Source organism: Staurois parvus, unplaced genomic scaffold (genome assembly GCF_062004578.1).
Source record: "Staurois parvus isolate SC_StPar_1 unplaced genomic scaffold, SC_StPar_1.0 ptg000096l, whole genome shotgun sequence".
Taxonomy (NCBI): Eukaryota; Metazoa; Chordata; class Amphibia; order Anura; family Ranidae; genus Staurois; species Staurois parvus.
The window spans coordinates 1948755-1960995 of record NW_028317892.1 but is presented as its reverse complement, the minus strand read 5'-3'; the positions used below and the strand labels follow the sequence as shown (position 1 = coordinate 1960995).

Here is a 12241-nt window from a genome sequence, read left to right as displayed (position 1 = left end):
AACAGCTACTGTATCAATTAGCTGTGAAACCTGAGCTTCAATCCGCACCGCACATGTGTGAATTGGGTCTTACTTCTGTGAGCTATAAAAATGTGCTAGGTTCTATGCACTACTAACCTTCTTCGCGGTTGTCTCATTCTGTTCTCTCTTTCTGTCCCATTTTTCAGAAAATGTGTCCATAGAAAATAGTGTCACTTCATATGTCCCTGATGGTTCACAGTGTGATTGGAGGAATCTTTCCCACCAGCCTTTGTCAGGGCCGTGGATAAAGGGATACCACCAGTCCTGCTGTATGGGGCCCAGGCCAGCAGGGGGGCCAGGCAGCTGGGTGAAATGGATGTGGACACGGAGGGTGATCGGCACGGCGAGGGGGCAATTATTGGAACTGATTCCCTGTATGGCTCTCTCTGCAGCAGCTGAAAACTGTCTTCTTTCACTCTCCCTCCCACTGGCTTTCAGCTGTTGCAAAGAGAGCCATACAGGGGATTTCCCCCTGCCGCACCCATCACTCTCCCTGTGCACCATATGTTTCCCTCCTGGTGTCCCGCCCCCCTGCATGCCCCCACTCCCACAGTGCTGCTGGCTTCCCTCCTCTCCGTCCCACCAGCAGTTGCAAGCACATAATAGGATCCTCAGGATGAAGAGTGAGGGAAGGCTTTGGTAAATATGTCACATTTACCAACCCCTTCCTTTCCTGAATCAACACAATGAGTGATCGGTACCAATCACTCACTGTGTTCATTCATATCTGAAGCATGGTAAACAGTGTTTTTTTGGGGGGCTGTCAGGTTGGCTGTATGGGGCCCCGTGGTTTCTAACAGCAGCCCTGGCCTTTGTATTCTGTTAACCAGCATTTGTGGCTGTCAGAATGCCTAAACAGTGGTTGAGCCTGTTTGAATGTAGCTGCTGTTCTGCTGACAATTTTCCAACCAGTTCTGGAAGATGTTGGGCAGGAAGGTACTGACAGGGCCACCCACAGCTCAAATTCCAACTGGTTCCTGTGGAAATGCACTCAGTGTATGACCAGCCTTATTCCCTCTATTAAAGCTTGTCCTCTGTGGTACTTGAAACCCCTCACCATGCATCGATGGGTGATGCTATCTTGGTTGTGAGGTCCATGTCTCCTGTAGACACAGAGCTGTGATGTTCCTTGGCAATCCTATTCATGTGCAGTATTATATTCTCTATATGTGCATTCACAGCATTAGGGAATTATGCAGCATTATGGCTGATTTTGCAGTCTTGGGCTATATAGGGATCTTATAACTGATAATGACTGTGCAGATGTGTATACTCATTATACATGGGTAGGTAAAATATCTTAGTATGAATTCACTATGGTATAAAGACAGAATAAATTTTGGAATAAATGTGGATTATTGGGAATATACTTTATGCTGTATAACTGTTAATTCAGTAAAGCAGGTTATAGTGCTATCTAGTGGAAGAAGGTAATGGCACATGTGTGCACTGGATTGTCAAAGCAGATAGATACTGTAGATAGATAGATAGAAACCCACATGGAAGAAAATATATTTGAAATACTACAATTTTGGCCATATTCAATATATTTCAATAAATATATATACTGTATGTTGAAATGCGTTTTTATTACAAAATATATGAAAAATGTTTTGAAAAATACATATATATTTTTATATATACTGCATGTCTTTAAAAATACAAATCAAAATTTTTGGAATGCATTTACAAATATATGTAAAAATATCTGTTAAAATTACTATTTTAAAAAATCGACATTTTGGAAAATGTTTTTCATGTTTTGTAACATATAAAAACACATTTCAACATGCAATATATATATATATATATATATATATATATATATATATATATATATATATATATATTTACACTGCATGTTAAAATGCATTTTTTTTATATTACAATATATATGAAAAATATTTTTAAAAATATAAATTTTTTTATATATTCTTCGGATTTTTTTTAACATATAAAAAAATTATTTTTACATATTTTTGTAAATGCATTCCAAAAATGTACATTTGTGTTTTTAAAGACATACAATATATTTGAAATGTATTTTAAAAATATTTTTCATATATTTTGTAACAAAAACGCATTTCAACATACAGTATATATATTTATTGAAATATATTGAATATGGCCAAAATTGTAGTATTTCAAGTATATGTCAATATATTTGGGAAGAATATATTAAAAATATATTTGAAATATATTTTTCTTCCATATAGATAGATAGACTTACAAACTTTGATACAGTCTGAATCAGTCATATGCATTTATTCCTAATTAAAAACTAGATGGCTGTTGTTTATATCAGGGGTGGACTGACAACTCATGGGGCCAGGGGCATTTCATGGGGCCCCCTACTGACCCTAGGCCCTTGGGCAGTGCCCTAGTGCTCAAATGGTCAGTCTGCCCCTGGTTTATATCCATACTTTGAATGATCGCAGGACTCGTTCAGAGCAGTGCATTGACAATAGATTTCTCATAAATAATAAAAGTGTGATATTCACAATATAGCTCTTAATGGTGCGCTCTCATACTGTAGCTATAGCACAGTTCAGTAAAACACCCAAAGCACAAAGGAGAGGCACCAAGTCCTCTAAATGATCCTTTTCACCATTTTGAAATCTGTAGCTCGGATTCAACAGTGACCTGTGTTAGTGCAACCATAACAATTGTGTATTGATTAATCAATAATTCAATTCACTACAAAATTGATCATACACAATTCATCATTTATTAGGAGACATGTTACATGCACCACCCATGCTCTTCTATACATACACACATACCCTGCTTAGAAAGGCTCTGTAGACATGAAAGCATATTTCAAGTGCATATTCCCTTTCCTCATAACAGCTGGTGATCATATTTTACAATGAATAGAACAACTGTGCCTTTACAATGAGTTATGAAATGTATATACATTGGCAACTCTTACTCAATTGACCCGTGCTATAATTTTACTTATAAAATAAATAACTATGGAATAACTTTTTTATCATCTATTAAATTCAAGCTTGGTTATGTTTGAATGCTGATAATTCTTATGTTATACAATAACAAAATATATGAATTTTTAATTTAATTTTATTATGTTTCCAAGTACTTAGAAGTATATATTAAAGATCACTTATTAATATGCTGCTACAGTCTGCCTGCATGCGAGCATATGACGTTAAACCTGCAGGAGTTCACAGCTAGACAACTGTGCATGAATGTATTGCCGAAACGTGCACACCAGCCATCATTATAACCAAAGGGACTACAATTGTATACATATTGTATATAGTTGGAAGTGAGTGTACCTATCAAATTTTATAATTCCTAGTTACTTAAACAACACATTTACTGTTATAAATGGGAAAATGATTTATTAGCAAAATCTGCTATTTTACCATTTTTCTTTAATATTTCACAAATGACTTTAACATAGTGGATATAGTTCTTTACAAAAGCCCTTTGCTGGCATTCAATAAATAAAGGTTTTCTTCACAACTGGTCAGGCAGATTAAAGTGACACTCTGATTTAAAAAAAAATTGATTCAAGTATGTATTCTTAACTCAAAAAGTACTTTAAATTGCACTCATTCTCCTCCAAATTTCCAGTATCTTGCTGTGATCCAGCTTCCTGTTAGAGATTGGCTGCCTTATCCATTGGTCCTACTCTTGTTTACTCTCGAGAAGGGATATGCAGGGGCATATTTACCTAAAGGCAAACAAGGTGTTTGCCTAGGGCGGCATTTTTCAGGGGGGCAGCACCACCCCCTGAAGAAGGGACACATGAGGCATGGAGACCAGGTGGGATCCGAGAAAGGTTGCGGGCTGCTTGATGGTGTATGGAGAGCCCAACTCTTGTTCCCAGGGATGTTTGGAGCTGTGAAGGTGAGCCGGGGGGGGGCTCTCTCAGGTGGGAGGTGGGAAGAGGTGTTGTTCGTCAATTTCAGGCTCTCTCTCTCTATGGGGGGGGATGCCCAATTTTTGTGTTGCCTAGAGCAGCACAAAACCTAAGTGCACCAAAAGGGTTATGGACTATGGGATCTGTAGCGTGTATTGGACAGTGCACATGACCACAACTAACATGCACTGATCGTTCCAAACAAATGGAAGTGAGGGGGAAAAAGACAGGTTTTGGGAGATCATGGAGGGTGCTGCTAGGAGGCAGAAGACATAGCAAGAAACAATTGCATGAAAAATAGTTTACAGAGCCATTAAGTATTGGATGTGTATGCATTATTTTTGGAGGATGAGACATTTAGTGTCACTTTAACCACTTCAATACCGGGCACTTTTACCCCCTTCCTGCCTAGACCAATTTTCAGCTTTCAGTGCTCTCACAATTTATAATGACAATGACTAAGGCTTGCTACACTGCACCCAAACAACATTTTTTATAATTTTCTTCACACAAAAAGAGCTTTATTTTGATGGTATTTGATCACAACTGGATTTTTAATTTTTTTGAGATATAAGCAAAAAAAGTGAGAATATTTTGATAAAAAAACTAATTTTTTTTCAGTTTCAATTATAAAATTTTGCAAATAAATAAATTTGTACTGCTACATATCTTTGGTTATAATAATCTAAATAAGTGTGTATTATTTAGTCTGTGTTATAGAGTCTACAAGCTAGGCTACATATCATTGAAAATTGATCACACCTGATGTACTGACTTGCCTATCTATGTTCTTGAGGCTCTAAAATGTGAGGACAGTACAAATAACCCCCAAATTACCCCTGTTTGGAATGTAGACAGTCCAAGGTATTTAGTAAGAGACATTGTGATTTTTTTTGAAGTTGTAATTTTTTTCCCACAATTCTTTGGAAAGAGACTTTTTTTTTGTACAAAATTGTCATATTAACAAAGTTATTTCTAACACACAGCACGGTCAAACTTGCAGTTACACTCCAAAATACATTTTGCTACTTGCCCTGAGTATGGCGGTACTACGTGTGTGAGACTTTTTCAAACCCTGGCCCAGGGGTGGACTGACAACTCATGGGGCTAGTGGGGCCCCTGTGTCCTCACCAACACCCAAAAAAGCTTATGAAAAAGCCAATGAAAGGTACCAGGGGCATCTCATGGGGCCCCCTACTGACCCCGGGCCCTCGGGCAGTGCCCAAGTGTTCGAATGGTCAGTCCGCCCCTGCCCTGGCCACATACGGAGGCCCTACATCTAAGTAGCACCTTCAGGTGTCCTAGGGGCATAAATTACACATCTAATTTCCTGACTACCTATCACATTTTTGAAGGTCCTGGAGCACCAAGACAGTGGAGACACCCACAAAATGACTTCATTTTTGAAAGCAAACACTCCAATGTATATTCTATGAGGCATAATGAGTACTTTTGAACATGTCATTTTTTTCCACAAGCTTTCGAAAAATTTGAAAAGAAAACAAAAATGTTTTTTTAACACAAAGTTGTTAATCTATAATATATTTCTAACAAACAGCATGGGCATTAGAATTACACCACAAAACACATTCTGCTACTCCTCCTGATTATGGGGATACCACATGTGTAAGGCCTTTTCAATATCTGAACAGATTATGTACCCAACATTGCAGCCTGTGAAACACAAATACTGCATAAAAAAAACAATGCACTGTAATGGTCACCTCTGTAAGAGTAGTCAGGGAATATAGCATAGTTTAGCTTCACTTACTGCAGTTTTTGTTCCTAAGGGTCAAGCAAGCCTAGCCTACATGGTACATTGCACAATGCTATATCCACTGGCCAAGAAGTATAAGAGGCTGAACAAAGGGTAAACAAAAATTGCCTGTTGTTTGAGGAGAGCATTGGCCCAGGAAGCAAGCAAAGACATGGTCAGCTACAGCCAAATGAATAGTCTAGGCAGAAATAAGGTCCATAAAATTGCCAGGGTCAGTGTAGGCAGCAGGCTGACATCCAAGCAGCAGGCAGGAACATGGTCCATAAAGTTCTGGATTAGTACAGTAAGCAGGCAGAGATATGGTCAGCACAGCCACAGTATTGGTCCAGGCAGCAGGCAGGATCATGGCCCATAAAAAGTCCTGGGTCATTACAGGCAGTAGACAGAGTTATGGTCAGCACAGCCAAAGTATATGGGCAAAGGAATAGTCAATAACAGGCCATCGTCAGTTCAGGTGGAAGGCAGAAACATGGTTGAAAAACAATGCAGATGGCAGGCAGAGGCATAGTCCATAAACAGGCCAGGGTAAGTTAAGGTGGAAAGCAGTGGCATGGTTTGTCAAGGCAGCAGGCAAATCATCAGCACAGATATTGAAAACAGGAAATGGAAGGCTGTTAAAGATATGGACTAATATTTTAGTGACGTGTGATAACGCCGGAAGCAGTCTCTGATGCATAGGCTCGGTGGGGAGGGGCTTTGGTGACAATGAAAACTGGTGTCTCTTCTAACTCCCCCTCTGCTGCATACCCAAACATATTTTTTGGCATCTTCAGCCTGCTTCTGTTGGTGGAATGTTTTCAGGGAAATGGCGCTCTTGAAGTCTGCTCATAGAATCAGAGCAAATGTTTGGGGGGGATCCTTGCAGGTAGATAAGGAAAGTGACAATTTCTTCTATAAATTTGAGAAAGGTGGTGGGTCTGTCCGTGGATTTTTGGTAGGTGATATACATATTTTAAATGGGCAAATTAATAAAATAAATTGCAACTTTTTATACCAGAAATGGGATTTTCTTGTTACTAAATAGGGCTGTAACATCTGATCATTGAAATCCACCCCCCCCCCCATGTAGAGATTATAATCTTGGATGCACGTAGCCTTTTGGATCAGAACATGTTTTCTGGGATTTTCCACCAAGGTGGCATTGTGGATGGTGGACAAGACATAAACATCTGTCTTATCCTTTCACTTCACAGCCTGCACTTTGTCTTTCCTCTGACTTGCTGATTCCCCCCTTTGTAGCCTGGTGGTCACTAAACGTTCTGGAAAGCCCTTCCCGTTTGTTCGGGTGGTACCGCAGGCCAAGGTTTTCTTAAGGTACAGGTGGTGGAAAAGGGGCAGACTTGTATAGAAGTTATATAAGTAATGTGATAACCGATGTAGGTTGGGCACTCAGGGGGCTGAAGCTGTAGAGTTTTACTTCATATCTGTCCCTTTTGCTTGATTCCCAGCTGACCAATGAAGTGGGTAAAAGATTCTTCCACACAGGTGTTTTGGTCAGGGATATAAAGTTCAGCAAATCTCTGGGGCAAAAATAAATAACAAAGTTTAAATAATAATTTTAAAAAAATTCAGACATTTTTTAAGTTTTGGCATGCACACCTCGCTGTGCGGTGAAAGGGGGAATACTTGCTGATCCCAAGATGGATGGCACCAATAATGGTTTTGTATGGGTTCTTATTCCTGGGGGTCTGATGTGATATTCCATGGTTGCTATTGGGCCTTTCATCTTGCACCTTTGGCGTTTGCCGATTGTCCATTGGGGTATATGGTACTGCCAGTGGCTGCCTGGTTTTCAGAGCACCTAATATTTTTAGGAGGGACCCTTTCCTCCTCCGATATGGTGACTGATCCACTATTTTTGATGGGTTCATACGCTGAATCAGAATGATGAGAGCTCCCTGCTGCTCTCTTCCGTTATTCTGAGGATTTGAACCGCCTCCCCACTAGTGTACATTTTTTTGTACATGGCTGGCTCTGGTGACACTGAGACAAGTAGACTGCTGATGGGCAGCTGTGTGATGAGAACTCTGGTGATGGGAGGCTGTGTGACAAGTACTCTGGTGATGGGTGGCTGTGTGATGACTACTCTGTGTCAGGAGGCTGTGTGATGGGAACACTGCTGATGGCGGCACTGATGGGCAATGTCCAACAGGTACATTTCTGATGGGCACTGATTAGCAACAGGTGCACAGCTGATGGGAAACAGGTACACTGCTGATGAGCAACAGGTACACTGCTGATGGGTGACAGGTGCCCTGCTGATGGGCTACAGTAGCACTGGTGATGGGCGACAGGTACACTGCTGATGGGCGCCAGGTGCACAGTTGGCTGACCGTAACACTGCTAATGGGCGACAAGTGCACTGATGGGCAAAATTAACACTGCTAATGGGCGACAGGTGCACTGATGGGGACAGGTACACTAACGGGCAATGTGACAGGGGTACTGTGTTGTGCAGGCACTGTACTGTGTTTTAGATCGGTAACATCTATATGTGAGCAGAGGAAGCCTGTAACAGCGAGTCTTTGTTTACATTTGTGATCGGCTGTGATTAGACACCATTCACATAGTAAACAGTCGCTGCCATTGACTCTTTACCTCGATCAGTGATGTGTCCCAAAAAAAAAAGCATTGCATGGAATTGGTCTTTAACTGGTTCCCACCCACTGTATTGTAAAATGATGGATGGAAGGCAGTTAAAGAACAAATCAAAGCAATGCTTTTTTTTATTATTATTATTATTATTATTATTATTATTATTATTATGGCTTCAAACAGTACAACAATCCACAGGTAATGTTGTTATGTTATATAAGCAATGATATATATATATATACATTTTTATTATTTTTTTTCTTTTGGACAGAGTGCAGCAGATATAGAATCTCTGTCAGGTGACAGCTGTCTGTGACCCCTTAGATTTCCATTCTTATTGATCGGACAGGAAATGATGGGAAATCTTTTTGGTGGGGATACAGACTGCAACAAAGCACATCTTTTTTTTGTTGTCACAGACATCAATAATAACTTAACAAAAGTATTTACACTTTCTGTACAAAACTACAAAAAATGTTCTGCTTTTGCTGCCTCTGCCCTAACTGTTACAGTGGCAACAATACTGCCATGTAAACAGACTCCTGGCTGCTCTAGCAGCTGGGAGTTTGTTTACCAGTTTGCTCCCAGCTGGTAGCTAGAGGTTATTTGGGCAGCTGTAAAGCCAAACAATCACTTCCACACTGCTGGGAAGTTGTCACCCCCCTCATTCATGTGTCCAGGGCTTACCTGTCCCTCCTGGGTGCCCAGGACCTCCATGGAAGGTATCAGGAGTAAGAGCGATGGGATGGTCACTTTTTGAGTCACTAAACTTGTAGGTCAGAAAAGTCAGAAAAAGTCGTAAGTCCTTATCTGCATGCTCACAGTACAAAAGCAAGAAGGTGAATGTGACAGGCAACTACGAAATGTACAATATACTAATATTTGTAACAACACCTGCATGATACTGCTCACTACAAAGTTTTATTTCCAACAGGGTGAAAATATCAAAGCCGAAGCTGGAGAGAGACTGATGAACAATATTTCTGTTGACAACAGAAAAGAAGGAATAAGTGTAGAAGACTCAATGGACAAGATCTGCAGAGTTCAACATCGCGCCTTTGGTCATTGATCATTACAAGTAGCAAAGGTGTAACAAATAGTGACAGAGCAAATGCCCGGACCACAGTATTGCCTTTAAAATTCTAGGCTACCAAATCATTGAGATATCTGAACTGCTCGGGCCAAGCATATTTTTGCTTTAGAAGATAGGAATTTGGGTTATGTCTGCTACACTTGATTAAATCAATAAAATAAAAACATAAATGCATACTGAGCAAAACACTGAGTTAATTCTTTTGGTATCCTTCTCTTAAATTTTACTTTATATATTCAAAGTAAAATAGCAAAGGTACTGTATATTTAAAACTAGCATGTTCTTTTTGGATACATGCTGATAATTTGAAACACCAGTCTGAATCACTTTTAAAGTGGTTGTAAACTTTAGACATGAAATATGAACAAAGCATATCCCTCTATAGTGTGTACTTGTCTAAATCCAAAGTACTAAGTATAATTTCTCTCTGCTGCTTCGTTCCTCTGCTAAAAGCATGAATCACTTCTGAAGAGTTTTCCTGATACCAAGAGAAAACTGGTGACAGGGAGGGAACAGCCTGTGATTGACAGCCTCAGCTCTGTTCCTGTGTGCTGTGTAAAAGGGGGAGGGTGTGTCCCTTCCTTCCAATCAGCTCTCAGATCTCTCCTCACTGATGTAACTTCAGCTCTCCGCCCCCTGCTTTTCAGAGCTGAGAGATCCTGGGTAAATTCTGCACTTTGAATGAATGTACGGGAAAGATAGCTGTAGATAAACAGGTACAACTTATGTAGGAGAGTTTTTTTTTAATCTCTGTGTATCACCTGAGGCCAGTCACTTCACTGGATCTACTGTATGTAAGGGTTCACAACCACTTTAAAGTGAAGTTGTACCTTTGCACAGTTATTCTTTAATGACTTCCCCCCCATCCCTTATACATATAGCTCACTGTATTAAAAACATGCCCTCAGCCCTGACCCAGTGATCTTCATTGTACCACCCCGCTTGGAGAAATACACCCTTTCTCCTGAAAACAGCCGGTTTGTACTGTGCATGGGCACCATCCCATTTATAGCTATGGGAAAGTAATACTCAAGCAGAATGGGGCCACAGTGCCACTGTTTGGCACATAGGACAGCACCCAAAGAGGTATAGGGCTCTCTGTCAACCTGCTATTTTTGTATTAATTTCACATTATGTAAAATATAGCGGGTAAAAAAAGCATTGAACACGTCACCATTTTTCTCAGTAAATATATTTCTAAATGTGCTATTGACATGAATTTTTCACCACATGTCGGTAACAACCCATGAAATCCATACATACAAAGAAACCAAAACAAATAAGATCAGAAATTAGGTTATGTGTAATAAAATGGAATGACAAAGGGAAAAAGTATTGAACACGCTAACTGAAATGTATTTAATATTTCGTACAAAATCCTTTGTTGGTAATGACAGCTTCAAGACACCTCCAGTATGGAGAAACTAGTCGCATGCATAGCTCAGGTGTGATTTTGGCCCATTCTTCCACACAAGCAATCTTCAAATCTTGAAGGTTCTGTGGGTCTCTTCTATGAACTCTGATCTTTGGTTCTTCCATAGATTTTCTATTGGATTCAAGTCAGGTGATTGGCTAGGCCATTCTAACAGCTTTATTATCTTTCTTTGAAACCAATTGAGAGTTTCCTTGGCTTTGTGTTTGGGATCATTGACTTCCTGAAATGGTCATCCTGGTAGATGGCAGCAGATTTTTATCAAGAATGTCTTGGTACATTTTTCCATTTATCCTTCCTTAATTTACATGAAGTTTGCCAGCACCGTATGCTGCAAAACAGCCCCACACCATGATGTTCCCACCTCCAAACTTCACTGTTGGTATGGTGTTTTTGGGGTGATATGCAGTGCCATTTGACCTCCAAGCATCCAAAGAGTTCAATTTTGGTCTCATCTGACCAGACTATATCCTCCCAGTATTTCACAGGCTTGTCTAAATGTTGTGCAGCAAACTTTAAACAAGTTTCAGCATGCTTTGTGTTCAGTAATAGTCTTGCATGGCGTGCATCCAGGCCATGACGGTTGAGTGCATTACTTACTGTTTTCTTTGAAACAATTGTACCTGCTAATTCCAGGTCTTTCTGAAGATCTCTTCAAGTGGTCCTTGGCTCTGGAACAACTCTTCTGATAATTCTTTTCACTCCTCTGTCATAAATCTTGTGCAGAGCACCTGGTTGTGGCCAGTTTATGGTGAAGTGGTGTTCTTTACACTTCTTGATTAGGGCCCCAACAGTGCTCTCTGGCACATTCAGAAGTTTAGAAATCCTCCTGTAACCAACGCCATCAGTATGTTTTGCATCAACAAGATTTCAAAGGTCTTGAGAGAGTTCTTTCGTTTCACCCATCACGAGATGTCACCTTGGTAATGAGACACTTTTTTATAGGCCATCAGTTGAGACTGAACCAGCTGATATTAATTTGCACTGACAAGGGGCAGGATTGCTTTCTAAATACTGATAGATTTCAGCTGGTGTCTTGGCTTTCCATGCCTTTTTTTGCACCTTTCTTTCTTCATGTATTCAATAGTTTTTCCCTGTGTCATTCAATTTTATTACACATAACCTAATTTCTGAATGTATTTGTTTTGGTTTCTTTGTATGTATGGATTGCATGGGTTGTTACCAACATGTGGTGAAAATTTCATATCAACAGCACCTTTAGAAATATATTTACCTAGAAAAGTGGCGACGTGTTCAATACTTATTTTACCCGCTGTGTATAAAGACCAGTGAGATGCTTTTTGGCATATAGTGCGACTCTTGGAACAGGCAAAGTTTCTGCTTTTAAAGTCTTCATGGTGTGTCTCAATTTTTGTTCAAGTTTTAAATATGCACTAATAGGTAATAGTAAACTTGGATCAGATTTGCTATCCC

General features: G+C 39.8%; 1 long non-coding RNA gene across 2 annotated transcripts in view; it reads left to right on the top strand.

Moving 5' to 3' along the window:
* LOC149467940 (uncharacterized) overlaps positions 1–9561 on the top strand; it is a 107777-nt gene extending 98216 nt beyond the window's left edge. For both annotated transcript variants that reach the window (XR_016311805.1, XR_016311804.1), the window contains one exon: positions 9217–9561. This is a non-coding gene — a long non-coding RNA (uncharacterized LOC149467940). The remainder of the gene's footprint in view (positions 1–9216) is intronic.
* Positions 9562–12241: the final 2680 nt, after the last annotated feature.